Below are 16,198 nucleotides of genomic sequence, written 5' to 3' on the forward strand. Positions count from 1 at the left end.
GCTTTCACATACATACGTTTTTAAATTCCCTTTTTAAAGATCCAACAGAAAATGCAATGTTAATCCTTAAAGTTTTCCTTCCCCAAACACAAGCTTGTTAGAAAACATTTGGAGGACAGTTCAGGGAACTGCACTTCCATATGAGAGTACTTGAAGTTCATCAAACAACATAATTTTAAGGAATTAGAATCTGCTTTGGTCAGCAATGCATTAAACTGTGGTGAGATCAGCACTCTCTGATGGTTCTAATTCGATTTTCGTTCCCATAACAATAGGAAAACGATTCTCATCGTTCACTGAGTTCCTGAAAATAATGATGCCAGTTATGGCAACCAGAGTTAATACATTTTTAAAGGATTGTAAAGCACTGGCTCCACCAGAAGCCAAAAACTGTCAGAAGGTGTTCTCTAATACACGTAGTTTGTAAACACTGAAACTGCAACCACAAACATGTGTCCCATCCTTTAATGGGGTCTTTATGAGGAGTGGTTGGTAATTCTGCCAACAACAGTGCCAGGTTTGGGAGAAGAAAAAAAAAAAAACTTATGCATTAAGTTTAAAAGTCTCAAGAGGTTGTGGAACGGAAATTCTTAACTCCAGGGCTTTTTTTCCCATAAGTACCCCCTGGAATGGAGTTACTGTTATTAGATGAGGTGGAAAAAAACCCCCATCTAAAGTAGGTGCTTGAAAAACTGCCAACAGTCAGAATCAATTAATCTCTTTGCAGAACCCAGTACTAAGAATTTGGGAGAGTGCAATACAACAGAGTTGGTAGATGCGTTCCCTACCCACAAAGAGCTTACAGTCAAAACCAGAAGACTAAATATTTAAGCTGGGAAAATCTGCTATAATAACTTTCTGGTTTTCTAAAGAATACTCTTGCCTTTTGGGCCAGGTCTAAGTCCAGAGCAACACCAAGTCAACACAGGAATGTGAACTGCCGCCCCCCGCCCCCCCCAAACTAGACAGAGTCTGGTCCCTCTTCCGGGCGAGAGTAGGGCCAGAGAGGTACTGTATAGTCGTGCAGGTTTAGCAGTGAGGCAACAGTCTTTTCTCCACCTTTGTAGGAAACGGCTTCCCTGTCCATAAGAAGAGGTTGGGGTCTCTCACCCCTCACTCGGAAGTCTTTTATGATCCAGTTTGTCGGTCATACCGGCCCGAGGTAAGGTGATCATGTGGCCTGAAATTCTGAGATCTATGTTCTCGCTTAGGTTTTTTGGGAAGCATTGGGGTCCCTTTTAACCAACATGATCACCTTAGGGGCACTAGTAGTAGGCGTCCCACAGCCACGCTCCAGGTGACGGGAGACTTTGCCATCACCACAGTCAATTAAGACAGCAGCAAGGCTACCACCACCTGGAATGCAGCAGTGGGCTACCTTCTGCCTAGACTGTGGAGGTGAGTCATAGGTTTCCACGAGGGTTACCATCCTGTGCCAGACCTATTCCCCCTTCCTTTTGTCCCTTCTTCCCCTTTTTCTAAGTGCTTCTGCTGCTTCTTCTACACTCTAAAAATTCTGGTCTTGCCACAGCAAGACCATTGGATTAATCTCTTCACTGGTCTCCAAGGTCACACACAGGTCACTTCCAGAAGCATCCTTGGCCCACACCTCTCCTCGCCTCAAAACTCTTCACCACCTTTGTGTCTTTGCCTGATGTAGCATTCTGCACCAAGTGGGCATTAAAGGAACGGTATTACTACTAAAACGGTTTGTAACCAGTGCTCCTGTCAGATAAAAAAGTTATCTTCCTATAAAGTTCGACATACACAAATGACAAATTCTCTTCTGTTCAAATTGGTAAATTCCGTAATGCAAAATCAAAGCTCGACTGACACTAAACACAGCTTTGGAGTCTCAACTGCTTGTGAAGGTGATACCATAGAAGTCATTTTTAGGACGAAGCGCAAAACTGAGTGTGGTACTCCTGCCATGAAGATTATTTACTGTGCTCTATTTTGGGGGCTTTCCTTTAGAGCAAAAGTTACGTGAGCTTCTGAAGACTGCATTAAAAACAAACCCATGCAAGAGTAATCCAGATTATATCAACAGCAGTTAAATATATAACATAACAAAGGTGTTGAAAGGTAATACTTAAAAGGTGAAGATCCCATTTATTCCTCTACTCAACATGTTTGCTACTGTTGTAAAGGGGGTTATTTTTTTAACACTGAGCCAAGATGTGGAAAAGCTAAGTACTGGTGTTTGATGCTCTCATTGATGATTTTCTGCTCTTGGCATGAAAATCACAGGAAGATTTGCTCATCATCCCTTCCATCCATTTATCCCATTTCCACCTCCAGTCTTTTCTGACTGCAGTTTATCTTTATAATTCCCTCTCCCTACAGTTCCTTCCATCATTCAAACATCTCTTGAAACTCCACCTCCAGACTAATTGAGAGGCAGTGTTTTCCAACTGGCCACACCCTGTCTAGATATGTGATTCCCCAAGCTCTTCACTCAGTAATTCACAAAATGCCCTTACTCCTTTATTTCACACAATGTACTTTACTTATTTGTGCACTTGTTCATTGTTCGGGAGTCCATATGTCTGTATACCATGTTAGTGTTGCTTATCTGCCACTGTCACAGTCTTCTAGACTGTGAACCGGTTGTTGGGTAGGGACCATCTCTATATGTTGTCGACTTGTACTTCCCAAGCACTTAGTACAGTGCTTTGCACACAGTAAGCACTCAATAAATACGATTGATTGAATGAATGAATGAATTGTGAATTTCTAGGAAACATGGACCCCATCTCTAATTTGCTTAGTAGCGAGCCTAACCGAGCACCAAACTCAGCCAGACAACTAATGAATGCTTTCTACAAAGATGATGATGGTGATTATATTGATATACACCATTATGACAGTGTCTACAAGTAATTTTGTTTGAAAATGACCTAAATTTATATTTTTAAAAAAATCCAAACAAGAATATGATTCTTGGTTTTATTCTGCTCTACTCTTCCCTACAAAATAGAAACTTGACTGGCCTTGGAACGAAAATCTTCCGGACCATTCAGAAGCTACGCAATATTTTCCATTCCTTGATGCTCAGTTTGCAATTGGCCACAAGACATGCCTCAATACGAGTTAGGCCAGCAAAACACACAGATTGGCAAGGCACATGGAAACCTAGGAAACGCACCATGTAAACAAACAGTAATCCTAAAGAACTTGCAATCAAAAACAACTTCCACTGAAACCCAACTGCAGCTATCTGTTTCCTTAAGAACCTGAAGTACAAACACCCACACCCACCTAATGCATTTAGAAAAATTTACAAGAAAATGAAGGTCAAGGCTATGCATACGGAAAAACTAATGAAAACTTGCCAGCAATCTTTCTTTCTAATTTGTATTCCTTGGGAAATGATATGGTGGTTGCCATTAAAACACTATTTTAAGACATGCATAATAACAATTTTAAAATATAGGCAAATTTTAATCATACTTGTTATATAGCACCACCGAGAAGCTCAAGTCAAGTTCCAAGTTTTTCAGTCCAATTCAGCTGCACAAGCTCCCCGTGAGTTAGGTTGTAGTTAGGTTAGTTTCATTTGGGCGGAGACTCTGCCAACCAACTCTGTTGTATTATACTTATTGTACTCTTCCAAATGCTTAGCACAGTGTTCTGCACACAATAAGCACTCAATAAATACCACTGATTGATTGATTAGGTTGGGGCGGTGGTATTAGTCGTAGTTCTTGGATGAGGCGAAGGAACAGAGATTAAGTGATTTACTCAAGGTCACTTGGTGAAAAGGGAGGAGAATCTAGGGTCTGACAAAAATTCCACTTTGAAATTCACTGCATCTCTATGTATTAAAAGTCTGAGGAAACTCAGACATGTCGATCAAAAGAGGACCCTCTAGCTTTGGTTTTCAAAAACCCTTAAAAATTGGTGCTGAACAGTTACTAAAATTCCTTTGCTTTAATTTTTTACTTCTGAATTTCCACACAAACTGCATACCCAAGGACCAGTGGCCTTAATGCTGTAATAATTTCAACAAAATCCTAAATCACACAACTACAGGATTATTAATTTTGTGCCTCTGTGCAGGCTATGAGTCACACAATATACGTCTCAGCATGATCAATTTTAAATGCTTGGCCTGTCCCACCAGAGAAACAACTCTAGCCCGGCCCGGGAGTCAGGGGAACCGGATTCCCACCGCGCCTCCACCGCCGGGCGGCCGGGTCAGTCGGTTGTATTTACTGGGCGCCTATCGTGGTCAGAGCGCCGTCCTGAACGCTTGGGAGAGGACGATGGAACATTATGATGGACACGTTCTCCCTGCCCACGATGAACAGCCGGTCTGGAGACCTGGTTTTCATCCCGGCTCCGCCACTTGTCACTCCGGCTCTGCCACTTGTCACCCGGGACGATCGGCCGGCTGATCGTATTCGTTGAGCGCTTAAGAAACAGTGTGGCTCAGTGGAAAGAGCCCGGGCTTTGGAGTCAGAGGTCATGGGTTCAAACCACGGCTCCGCCAACTGTCAGCTTTGTGACTTTGGGCAAGTCACTTCACTTCTCTGGATCTCAGTTCCCTCATCTGTAAAATGGGGATTAAGACTGTGAGCCCCCTCTGGGACAACCTGATCACCTTGTATCCCCCCCAGCGCTTAGAACAGTGCTTTGCACATAGTAAGCACTTAATACATGCCATTATTATTATTATTAGCTACTCATCTTACCAAAAATGAAAAAAACCCTCTCCCTAGATTTTCTCATTATTATTTCAGATCACGAGGGCACTATATAATGAGTTTCTGCTTCAGTGGGTTGTGAGGCTGCTATCAAAGTGACTCTCCTTGGCCAAGTTCTTTTTGAAGAGATAAATTCAGTACTATTCAGTACTATAGAGAAGCAGCGTGGCTCAGTGGAAAGAGCCCGGGCTTTGGAGTCAGAGGTCATGGGTCCAAATCCCGGCTCCAACAATTGTCAGCTGTGTGACTTTGGGCAAGTCACTTTACTTCTCTAGGCCTCAGTTACCTCATCTGTAAAATGGGGATTAAGACTGTGAGCCCCCCGTGGGACAACCTGATCACCTGTAACCTCCCCAGTGCTTAGAACAGTGCTTTGCACATAGTAAGCACTTAATAAATGTCATCATTATTATTATTATTATTATTCTTCATGCTTCACTGTACTAGCCCACCACATAACAGCACCCAGGCAATATTGTAAACCACCTACAGCTTCTAAAAGTACTTAATTTACAACCAAAAAATAGCTTGAGACCCTGGAGATAGAACTGTACGTGGGCCAGGTCCAGCCCTTGGTTCCAAAGTGTCCCGAGCTTTCGGGGCTGAGACAGGCTAGCACAAAGTCCAGCCCAGTTTCCAAGGCCCTTAAACCTCAGAGCCCTTCCCGCGTCCCCCCAGACTTCAAGGGCAGAGGAAAATCAGAGAAGCACTTGTTTACATACACAATGGTTCACATGCACATGAGTGTTCCAGAGAGCAGCTGGTAGTACTACTACTACTACTAGTATTTGTTAAGCGCTTACTATGTGCGAGACACTGTTCTAAGCGCTTGGGGGGACACAAGGTGATCAGGTTGTCCCACGTGGGGCTCACAGTCTTAAACCCCATTTGACAGATAAGGTAACTGAGGCACAGAGAAGTGAAGTGACTTGCCCAAAGTTACACTGCTGACAAGTTGCTGAGCCGGGATTAGAACCCACGACCTCTGACTCCAAAGCCCAGGCTCTTTCCACTGAGCCACACTGCTTCTCTACAAATCCCAGTAACCCAATGGAACAAAAAACAAACACATGGTAGCACCACTTGGAGGTGAGCAGATACACACTAACTGTTCGAACTGTTCGGTCTGAGTTCACTTCCAGTCTGGCTTAGTGCTCAGATGCACCAGTCTGGGGTTGTGCAACCTGCCTGGCAAGCCTGCATTTCGCTGGAGCGGGCCCCAGATTTCTAACCCGTGCAGGGCTTCATCAAGAGAATCTGGCCCGATGTAATCTATGATGAAATCATTTTAGTACATGATGCTGGAGCTTTCCAGCATCAACTGCTAAACCGCATATGACAATCTGACCCCACATGATCTAGTGGGTAGAACAGAGACCTGGGAATCAGGAGACCTGAGTTTTAGTTCCAGCTTTGCTACAGATTAATAGCCCACTGGCCTGTCATGTGACCTGGGAAAAGTAACAACCATTCAATCATTCAGTCAATCCTATATATTGAGCGCTTACTGTTTGCAGAGCACTATATGAAGCTCTTGGGAGAGTACAACAGAGTTGGTAGACACATTCTCTGCCCCCAACAATCTTATTTTTCTCCTCTTTAAAATGGGAATATTACTTCACGAGGATCCTTACTTTCCAGGGACATTTTGAGGAGAAACTGCAATGAGAAACTGCCTTTGAAAGAAGAGGATTAAAGGTATCATTTCATGGATAACTCTATAAGGGTAATGACTGGTTCAACATCACATTGCTCCTGAATTTGAACTGAAGAAGAGAAATCAAATCCCAGAATTCTCATTCTCCAGATGAAATCCATAGGTCACCTCCCATCCACGAGGTTTAATCCAAGATATCCATAGGTCTCCTTGAGACTATGACTATCACTATCCGCCAGGTCATATCATGGACTGAGACAACTAAAGATGGCAAAAACATTTTTCCACGCTAAATAAGTATGGAAAATAAAACCATCCCACCCTGCCCAGGGTGCTAGAGAGTATCCAGAATAAATTTATTCCCCACAAAAGGCGCTAAGTGAAGGAACTACAGTATCTTAGCAACTGTGCAGCCTACTAATAAAGCAGCATTTTTCTTGGCTATTTTTTAAGCAAAGGAAAGAACATTGCCTCTGGCATTTGTTTCTCTCTACTCCAAGGGCTCACAACCTTATATGACAATTTCCCAGTGAAAAGTTGATGCCTTCTTTTTTTTAATCATCAACAGACTTCTGTAATAACTCTGAGTCTTGACACTTAGTTTAATGAAGGACCAAAGTGACTATTTTTAGGGAACAATGTTATTAAAATGCTCTCCTGTTGCCACAAGAGTGTAAACATTCTGGTAGGCCCAAGGGAAAATGTTCTTCAGATAACTTACTAAAACAAAGAGTTAGGCAATAGATAGTCAATAAACTAAAGTTGGAACTATTTCTGCAAGTTTCAAAAGTTCATATGTTAAAATAGGAGGAACAGAATAAAATATTATAGATAGTTAAATATTTAAAGCTAATTTAAGTCATTTGTTATCCAAGCACTAAAAATCTGGATCCCCAAATAAAATATGCTAACTTCCAAAAAACAATCGGGACTCAATCGTAGGCTTTCAGAACTGGCAGATACAAAATGTACAAGTTCCACATACGGCTCAAAAGGTGCTTTGCTTTTAATCTCTCTTTTTAAACAGTGGAACAATTTCCCTTTTTCTAAAATCTTACAAGAGAGGAAGCACTGTTCTTTAGGTATTTGTTTATTGAGCTCCATCTTAGTGATACTAAAATTCATCTTTTAAATTCATTCACGATCAGCCAACCGGGTCTTTTTTCTTGCTTAATTTTGACATAATACCAAAACTGGAAAAAAATGTCGAGATGAAGTACGTTCCTCAAAATGAATGTTTTCTCTTTTAAAAAAAAACACATTGGGTTTCTTTTTCTGCAATAAGAAAAATTTATGATGCTGGCATTACCTTCAAGTCATGTTCTGAAGGAAGATGGTGAGCCCGCTGTCGGGTAGGGACCATCTCTATATGTTGCAAACTTGTACTTCCCAAGCGCTTAGTACAGTGCTCTGTACACATTAAGCGCTCAATAAATATGACTGAATGAATGAATGAATGACGGATAAAGAATTTCAAAAAAATCATCTGTATCAATCATATTTATTGAGCGCTTACTCTGGAGAGTAAGACATAACAGAATTGGTAGACAAGATGCCTGCCACAATGAACTTACAGTCTAGACGTTAATATAAGTTATGGATACATATATAAGTGATGTGGGGCTGAGGGAGGGGTGATTAAAGGGAGCAATCTACGTGCAAGGGCAACACAGAAGGGAGTGGGAGAAGAGGCAATTAGGGCCAGTCGGAGAGGGCCTCTTGGAGGAGATATGACTTCAATAAGGCTTTGAAGATGGGGAGAGTGCTCCTCTGTCAGATATGAAGAGGGAGGGTGTTCCAGGACAGAGGCAGGATGTAGGGGAGAGGTCAGCGGTGAAATAGACCAGATTGAGGTACCAGGAGTCGGTCGGCATTAGAGGAGCAAACTGTCCCGGCTGGGTTGTAGCAGGAGAGTAGAGAGGTGAGGTAGGAGTGGGCAAAGTGATTGAGTGCTTTAAAGCCGATGGCCGAGAGTTTCCGTTTGATACGGAGGTGGACAACCACAGGAGGTTCTTGAGGAGTGGGAAACATGGACTGAACAATTTTGTAGAAAAATGATCCAGGCAGCAGCATGAAGTCTGGACTGGAGTAGGGAAGAGACAAGAGGCAAGGAGTTCAGCAAGGAGGCTGATACAGTAATCAAAGTAGGATAAGATAAGTGCTTGGATTAACGTGGTAGCAGTCTGGATGGAGAGGAAAGGGTGGATTTTAGTGATGTCGTGAAGTCGGTAAGTCAGTTGATCATATTCATTGAGTGCTTACTGTGTGCAGAGCACTGTACTAAGTGCTTGGGAGAATGCTGTGTGACCTTGGGCAAGTCACTTCACTTCTCTGGGCCTCAGTTACCTCATCTGTAAAATGGGGATTGAGACTGTGAGCCCCATGTGGGACAGGGACTGTGTCCAACTCGATTTGCTTGTATTACCCCAGTGCTTAGTACAGTGCCTGGCACATAATAAGAGCTTAACAAATACCATTATTATTATTATTACAATATTGAACCGCCAGAATTTAGTGACTGAATATGTGGGTTGAATGAGGGAGAGGAGTCAAGAATAGCACCAAGGTGAAGGGTTTGTGAGGCAGGAAGGATGGCGGTGCTGTCAACAGTGACAGGAAAGTCAAGGGGAGGACAGGGTTTGGGTGGGAAGAAAAGGAGTTCAGTTTTGGATGGTTTATGACATGGGCCTAAGTATCCCTAGAGTACAGAGAGATATATGCTGGGGAGTGGTGTGGTCCAGTGGAAAGAGCACAGCCCTGGGAGTCAGAGGACTGGGGTTCTAATACTAGCTCCACTTGCCTGCAGTGTGACCTTGGACAAATAACTGTTCACCATCTCTCGGACTGTGAGCCCTTGTGGGAAAGGAACAGGGAGTTCACAGTCCAAGCAGTTTCTTTTTTAAAAAAATTTTTGAGGGCAAAAGGGTATTGGATCCCCATTTTACAGTTGAGGAAACTGAGGCACAGGGAAGTGACTTGCCCAAGGTCCCTCAGCAAGCAAATGGCAGAACTGGGATTGGAATTCACGTCCTCTGACTCCCAAATCTGTGTTCTTTTTGCTGCTTCCCAAGGTTCTCATCAGTGTCTAGAGCAGGCACTGAAAAGTAGGAAGAAAACGGACTTAAACTGGGAAGGATTTTGTACGGACAAAATATTTTCTTCCGAAAGATCTCTTTTCTCAAAGGAATACTTTTTCTGATAGTGGTGGGAAGGGCAATCATCTTTCTAGTAGATAAATATAGCAGCACAAAAATTAAAGACACGTTAATAATTTGAACCATTGTCAGCATAAATGAAAGGGGTTCTTCTTTGTCAGACATGTCATTTTTCACAGTCCAATCCTGCCTACAAATTATCCACATGGAGTTGTATTTTTGGGCTGATGCCAAATTTCACCTTTAGGTTTGAGCCGTTTAAAAAGTATCAGGGCTTTCAGCAAAGTCGCACATAAAATATCCTTAATTCTCTGTCAAATATTCTGTTTTCAAATCCACATAAATTCCTTGCAATATTGTCTTCCACAGAAAGGCAGCATTGGCCTAGTAGAAAGAACATTAGGACTGGGATTAAGAAACCTGAGTTCGCATGCCAGCTCTGCCTCTGGCGTGCTGTCTGATTTGGGCAAATCACTTAATCTCTCCGGACTCGGTTTCATCATCTGCAAAATGGGGATAATATTGCCTGTTTCTCCCTGCTTCTTAGATTTTGTGCTCCTTGTAGAAGAAGGACAGTTTCTAATCTGATTATCTTGTATCTACCCCAGCACTCACCGTATAAATGTTTAATAAATATCATAATAATAAAAGGAATATGCATATACCATCCCTTGACTTTGGTCTCAAAATGTACCTACTTCTTTTGTAATATATGCCAATGCTTGCTTATAATTTCAGATAACTTCATAAACTTAAGGAAAAATTTACAAAGTTACCTGAAATTATAACAAGAAGCATAGCCTAGTGTTTAAAGCATTGGCCTGGGAGTCTGAAGGATATTCATTCATTCATTCATTCAATCGTATTTATTGAGCGCTTACTGTGTGCAGAGCACTGTACTAAGCACTTGGGAAGTACAAGTTGGCAACATATAGAGACGGTCCCTACCCAACAGTGGGCTCACAGTCTAGAAGAAAAACTTGGTTAGATGCCACAAAATAGGTGACAATGCCTTAACCATATATGTGTTGTATAGGCCACTAGGTCCTCTTCCATCCTTCTCAAGGGGAGTGCTAATCTTCTCTCCTTTCATACAACACAGTTCTAATCCCGGCTCTGCCACTTGTCTGCTGTGTGACCTTGAGCAAGTCCCTTAACTTCTCTGTACCTCAGTTACCTCATTTGTAAAATGGGGATTAAGACCATGAGTCCCATGTGGAACATGGACTGTGTCCAATCTGATTACCTTATATCTACCCCAGAGTTTAGAACAGTGCCTGACACATAGAAAGCACTTAACAAATACCATAAAAAAAGAAGCATGGTCTAATGTTTTGCTTTTGTTGGGTTATTTTCCTGTTTTACAAGCCAGACTTTTCAGACTTTTATTTGTCCAAATTCCTTTCCTAATCTTGCCCGCCCTGAACCCCAAATGTTTTCTGTGTATTCATTATTGTAAATTACCCATTTTGTCATCTTTAATATCTGCCCAAATGGACCTTGATCTAACTGTTGCCAAAGGCGCAGATTACTGCCTTAGAGAGACTGTGTGCCTTATTCTTTGTGAAATTATTTTTCTCTTTAAAATGAGGTCAGGGAAAGTCAAGTTGAGGAAAGTCCCTGGTAACATCCCACTTTGGATTAGTCCTGGAGATATTTTCAAAGGTTTGAAAAAAGTAGGGGTTCTTGATTAATTCTTTTCAAAGTCCTAGCCTCATACTTTACCGTTTTTAAAAACGGTGCTTTTTCTCCCTTACACTACTATCCCGTATTGCTGAATATAAGTTACCATACGGTGGCTAAGTATAAATGTAACTTCATATTTTAAATGATTTAGTATGTTGGAGCCTTTGACATGATTTATTTTTAATAGCTGCTGAACCATTTCACAAATTTGCTGTTCTCTGTAAGGACTGCTGTTTCGGGATCAAATTTTTTATAATAATTGGCTGGATATAATAGTCCAAACCCCCTCAAAATGGGCCATACTGCCATGGCATTATTTCACAAAAGATCATATTTCAGACACACTCTGTCAGTTTTGGGGGAAAAAATGGTACTTGAAAAATCTTTAGAAAATATTGTACATTAAAGTGCATGCAGAATTAAACATCAATCAATCAATCGTATTTATTGAGTGCTTACTATGTGCAGAGCACTGTACTAAGCGCTTGGGAAGTACAAATTGGCAACATATAGAGACAGCCCCTACCCAACATTGGGCTCACAGTCTAAAAGGGGGAGACAGAGGAAAAAAAAAACCAAACATACTAACAAAATAAAACAAATAGAATAGATATGTACAAGTAAAATAAATGAATAAATAGAGTAATAAATATGTACAAACACATATACATATATACAGGTGCTGTGGGGAAGGGAAGGAGGTAAGATGGGGGGGACGGAGAGGGGGACGAGAGGGAGAGGAAGGAGGGGGCTCAGTTTGGGAAGGCCTCCTGGAGGAGGTGAGCTCTCAGTGGAGCCTTGAAGGGAGGAAGAGAGCTAGCTTGGCGGATGTGGGGAGGGAGGGCATTCCAGGCCAGGGGGATGGCATGGGCCGGGGGTCGACGGCAGGACAGGCAAGAACAAGGCACGGTGAGGAGATTAGCAGCAGAGGAGCAGAGGGTGCGGGCTGGGCTGTAGAAGGAGAGAAGGGAGGTGAGGTAGGAGGGGGCGAGGTGATGGAGAGCCTTGAAGCCAAGGGTGAGGAGTTTCTGCCTGATGCATAGGTTGATTGGTAGCCACTGGAGATTTTTGAGGAGGGGAGTAACATGCCCAGAGCGTTTCTGGACAAAGACAATCCGGGCAGCGGCGTGAAGTATGGATTCAAGTGGGGAGAGACACGAGGATGGGAGATCGGAGAGGAGGCTGATACAGTAGTCCAGACGGGATAGGATGAGAGCTTAAACAAGCAGGGTAGCAGTTTGGATGGAGAGGAAAGGGTGGATCTTGGCAATGTTGCAGAGCTGAGACCGGCAGGTTTTGGTGACGGCTTGGATGTGAGGGGTGAACGAGAGAGCGGAGTCGAGGATGACACCAAGGTTGCGGGCTTGTGAGATGGGAAGGATGGTAGTGCCGTCAACAGTGATGGGAAAGTCAGGGAGAGGGCAGGGTTTGGGAGGGAAGACAAGGAGTTCAGTCTTCGACATGTTGAGTTTTAGGTGGCGGGCAGACATCCAGATGGAGATGTCCTGAAGGCAGGAGGAGATGCGAGCCTGGAGAGAGGGGGAGAAAGCAGGGGCAGAGATATAGATTTGGGTGTCATCAGCGTAGAGATGATAGTTGAAGCCGTGGGAGCGAATGAGGTCACCAAGGGAGTGAGTGTAGATCGAGAACAGAAGGGGACCAAGAACTGAACCTTGAGGAACCCCCACAGTAAGGGGATGGGAGGGGGAGGAGGAGCCTGCAAAAGAGACTGAGAATGAATGACCGGAGAGAAAAGAGGAGAACCAGGAGACGACGGAGCCTGTGAAGCCAAGGTTGGATAGCGCGTTGAGGAGAAGGGGGTGGTCCACAGTGTCGAAGGCAGCTGAGAGGTCAAGGAGGATTAGGATAGAGTATGAGCCGTTGGCTTTGGCAAGCAGGAGGTCATTGGTGACCTTTGAGAAGGCAGTTTCCATGGAATGTAGGGGACGGAAGCCAGACTGGAGGGGGCCAAGGAGAGAGTTGGTGTTGAGGAATTCGAGGCAGTGCGTGTAGACGACTCATTCAAGGAGTTTGGAAAGGAATGGTAGGAGGGAGATGGGGCGATAACTAGAAGGTGAGGTGGGGTCAAGAGAGGGTTTTTTTAGGATGGGAGAGACATAGGCATGTTTGAAGGCAGAGGGGAAGGAACCAGTAGAGAGTGAGTGGTTGAAGATGGAAGTTAAGGAGGGGAGAAGGGACGGAGCGAGAGATTTCATGAGATGAGAGGGAATGGGGTCAGAAGCACAAGTGGCCGGAGTAGAACTTGAGAGGAGGGAGGAGAGCTCCTCTGAGGATACTGCTGGGAGGGATGGGAGAGTAGCAGAGAGTGTTGAGAGCCGTGAGGTTGGAGAAAGGGAGAGAGTGACTTTGGGGAGGTCAGACCTGACGGATTTAATTTTATTAATGAAGTAGGAGGCCAGATCGTTGGGGGTGAGGGAAGGAGGAGGGGGAGGAACCGGGTCCTGAGAAGGGAGTTGAATGTACGGAAGAGCTGACGGGAATGATGGGCATGGGTGTCAATAAGGGAGGAGAAATAGTTTTGTCTGGCAGAGGAGAGGGCTGAGTTAAGGCAGGAAAGGATAAACTTGAAGTGAACGAGGTTGGCATGGTGTTTAGACATTCGGCAGCTCAAGCATAAGAGCGAAGGAGGTGGACAGTGGCAGTGATCCAGGGCTGTGGGTTAGTGGTATGAGAGCGGCTAAGGGAAAGGGGAGCGAGTGAGTCTAGCTGAGTAGAAAGGGTAGAGTTGAGAGCAGTAATCTGATCATCAAGATTGGGTAGAGGAGAGGGAGGCGAGGTGGGGTGTGAGGCGCTCAGAAAGATGGATGGGGTCAAGAGAGCAGAGATAAACATCACTATCATTTCTACATGAAGGGAATAAAATCTTTGTTAGTTTCAAGAATGAAGTCCCCAACACTACCAACAAATGGATTTGAAAGGGTCAGCAATTTACACTGTTTTGTAAAACTACAAGGCAGTAGGCGAAATCTCTTGAAATTTAAGGATCATATATAGAATATTTTTCTCATAAAATGAGTTGTGGTTCACAAGGGTTTGTCCAGTCTTGTCTTATGCTGTCGAGTAGTCTCCGACTCATAGCAACACCATGGACACATCCCTCCCAGAACGCCCCACCTCTATCTGCAATTGTCCCGATAGCGTATCCATAGAGTTTTCTTGGTAAAAATCTGGAAGTGGTTTACCATTGCCTCCTTCCTCTCAGTAAACTTGAGTCTCCGCCCTCGACTCTCTCCCATGCCGCTGCTGTCCAGCACAGGGGAGTTTTGACATGCAGCAGATTGCCTTCCATTCACTAGCCACTGTCCAAGCTAGGAATGGAATGGGTATGCCTCTGCTTGACTCTCCCTCCCGTCGTCGAGACTGGTAGAGTACTGGAAACTCTCCAGGAGCGACCCTGAGAGGAGTCACAAGGGTTTACTCATTAATACTGCTGGGTTTTGAGTGAGTTTTGAGTTGTAGCAGATTGCCTTCTACTCGCTAGCCACTGACCAAGCTAGGAAGGGAATGGATATGCCTCTGCTTGACCCCCCCTACCGTAGTCAAAATTGGTAGAGTACTGGAAACTCTCCAGGTATGACCCTGAGAGAGGATTTAATACTGTACAAATAACTCATTTCCAATAGTTGGGTACAATAACATTATTGTACTCTCTCAAGCCCTTAGTACAGTTCACCGCACACAGTAAGCATTCAATAAATACCATGAATTGATTATTTAAGTCTCCCAATCCCCCTAGGAGGCAGGCAAACTAGGAGTCAATTTAATAGCTCAGAAATTGTGAAGGATTACAGTAGAATTTTGACTAGTAAGCGCTCAGAAGAATTGAAAAATTGTTAATCCCATTTGGGGGTGTGTACTACTCCCCTCCTCCAACTTCCTTAGCCAGCTCTCTGCCTTTTCAATGGGGATTCATTATTTCCTTCAAAAAACACAAACTGCTTAGACTGTTAGATCCCTGTACCTGTCCCTCAAGGGGCTTACAGTCTAAGAGGGAGGGAAAACTGGTATTTGCCCAAGGTCACACTGAAGGCAAGTGGTGGAGTGGGGATTAGAACCCAGGTCCTCTGACCCCCAGGCCTGTGCTTTCCACTAGGCCATGCAGCTATCTTTTCAGAAGAATACTGCTCACAGTAACACTGCTTCATTGGTCAGAACGCGGGAGGAGAATAGAAGACAACAGGTCACCCAAGAAGCTGTTGTATGGTGAACTAAAAGTGGGGCACGTGTTAGCCAGGAGGACAGAATTAATGGTTTAAAGCCCTAGAGATGCACAGTGCAACATAGCGGTGAGTTGTTGGGAGACCACTTCGGCAAACAGATCTGCCTGAGAGGCAGCAATCGGGAGTTGGGGTGCTCTCCTTCATGAATAATTGGGGATCAAGAGACAGACTCAAAAACAGAGATGGACCTGTATGGGGAAAAAAAGCCCATTATCAGAGCAGGGATCTACTCAGCACTTAGTACAGTGCACTGCACACAGTAAGCGTTCAATAAGTACCACTGAATGCAAACAATGCAGTGGGGTGTTTCAGTCCCACAACGGTCTATTCAGACACAGATTGGTTCTTACCATCAGTAGCATCACCTAGCAATTAATGACATTTATTGAGTGCTCGTTAAGTGCAGAACATTGTACAAAGCTCATGGAAGAATACAGTAGACTAAGTAGATACAATCCCTGCCCTCAAGAAGCTTATGATCTAACAGAGGGAAGTTAATCAATCAATCCGTGATATTTACTGAGCGCTTCCTGTGTGTAATGCACTGTACTAACCCCTTGGAAGAGTACAATATTACAGAGTTGGTAAACACGTTCCCTACCCTCAAGGAACTTACCATTAGAGGGGGAGACAGGCTTAAATTACAGGAAGGGGGATTTACCATCGATAAAAAAATATGTACATCATTGCTGGGCAGGTGGAGTTGGGGTGAATACTTAAGTGATTATGGGGTATGAACTCCAATGCATA

The 16,198-nt window shown here is 43.8% G+C and overlaps 1 protein-coding gene and 2 non-coding genes across 4 annotated transcripts in view; all 3 read right to left on the reverse strand.

The window, feature by feature from the left end:
* MAMDC2 (MAM domain containing 2) overlaps positions 1-16,198 on the reverse strand; it is a 136,972-nt gene that overhangs the window by 84,529 nt on the left and 36,245 nt on the right. The window lies entirely within an intron of this gene.
* LOC119948643 lies at positions 10,494-10,621 on the reverse strand. The gene has a single exon (XR_005457027.1). It is a non-coding gene; the product is annotated as a U6atac minor spliceosomal RNA (small nuclear RNA).
* Positions 14,495-14,632, reverse strand: LOC119948487. Its single transcript, XR_005456879.1, has one exon. It is a non-coding gene; the product is annotated as a small nucleolar RNA SNORA7 (small nucleolar RNA).

This window comes from Tachyglossus aculeatus, chromosome X4 (genome assembly GCF_015852505.1).
Source record: "Tachyglossus aculeatus isolate mTacAcu1 chromosome X4, mTacAcu1.pri, whole genome shotgun sequence".
Taxonomy (NCBI): Eukaryota; Metazoa; Chordata; class Mammalia; order Monotremata; family Tachyglossidae; genus Tachyglossus; species Tachyglossus aculeatus.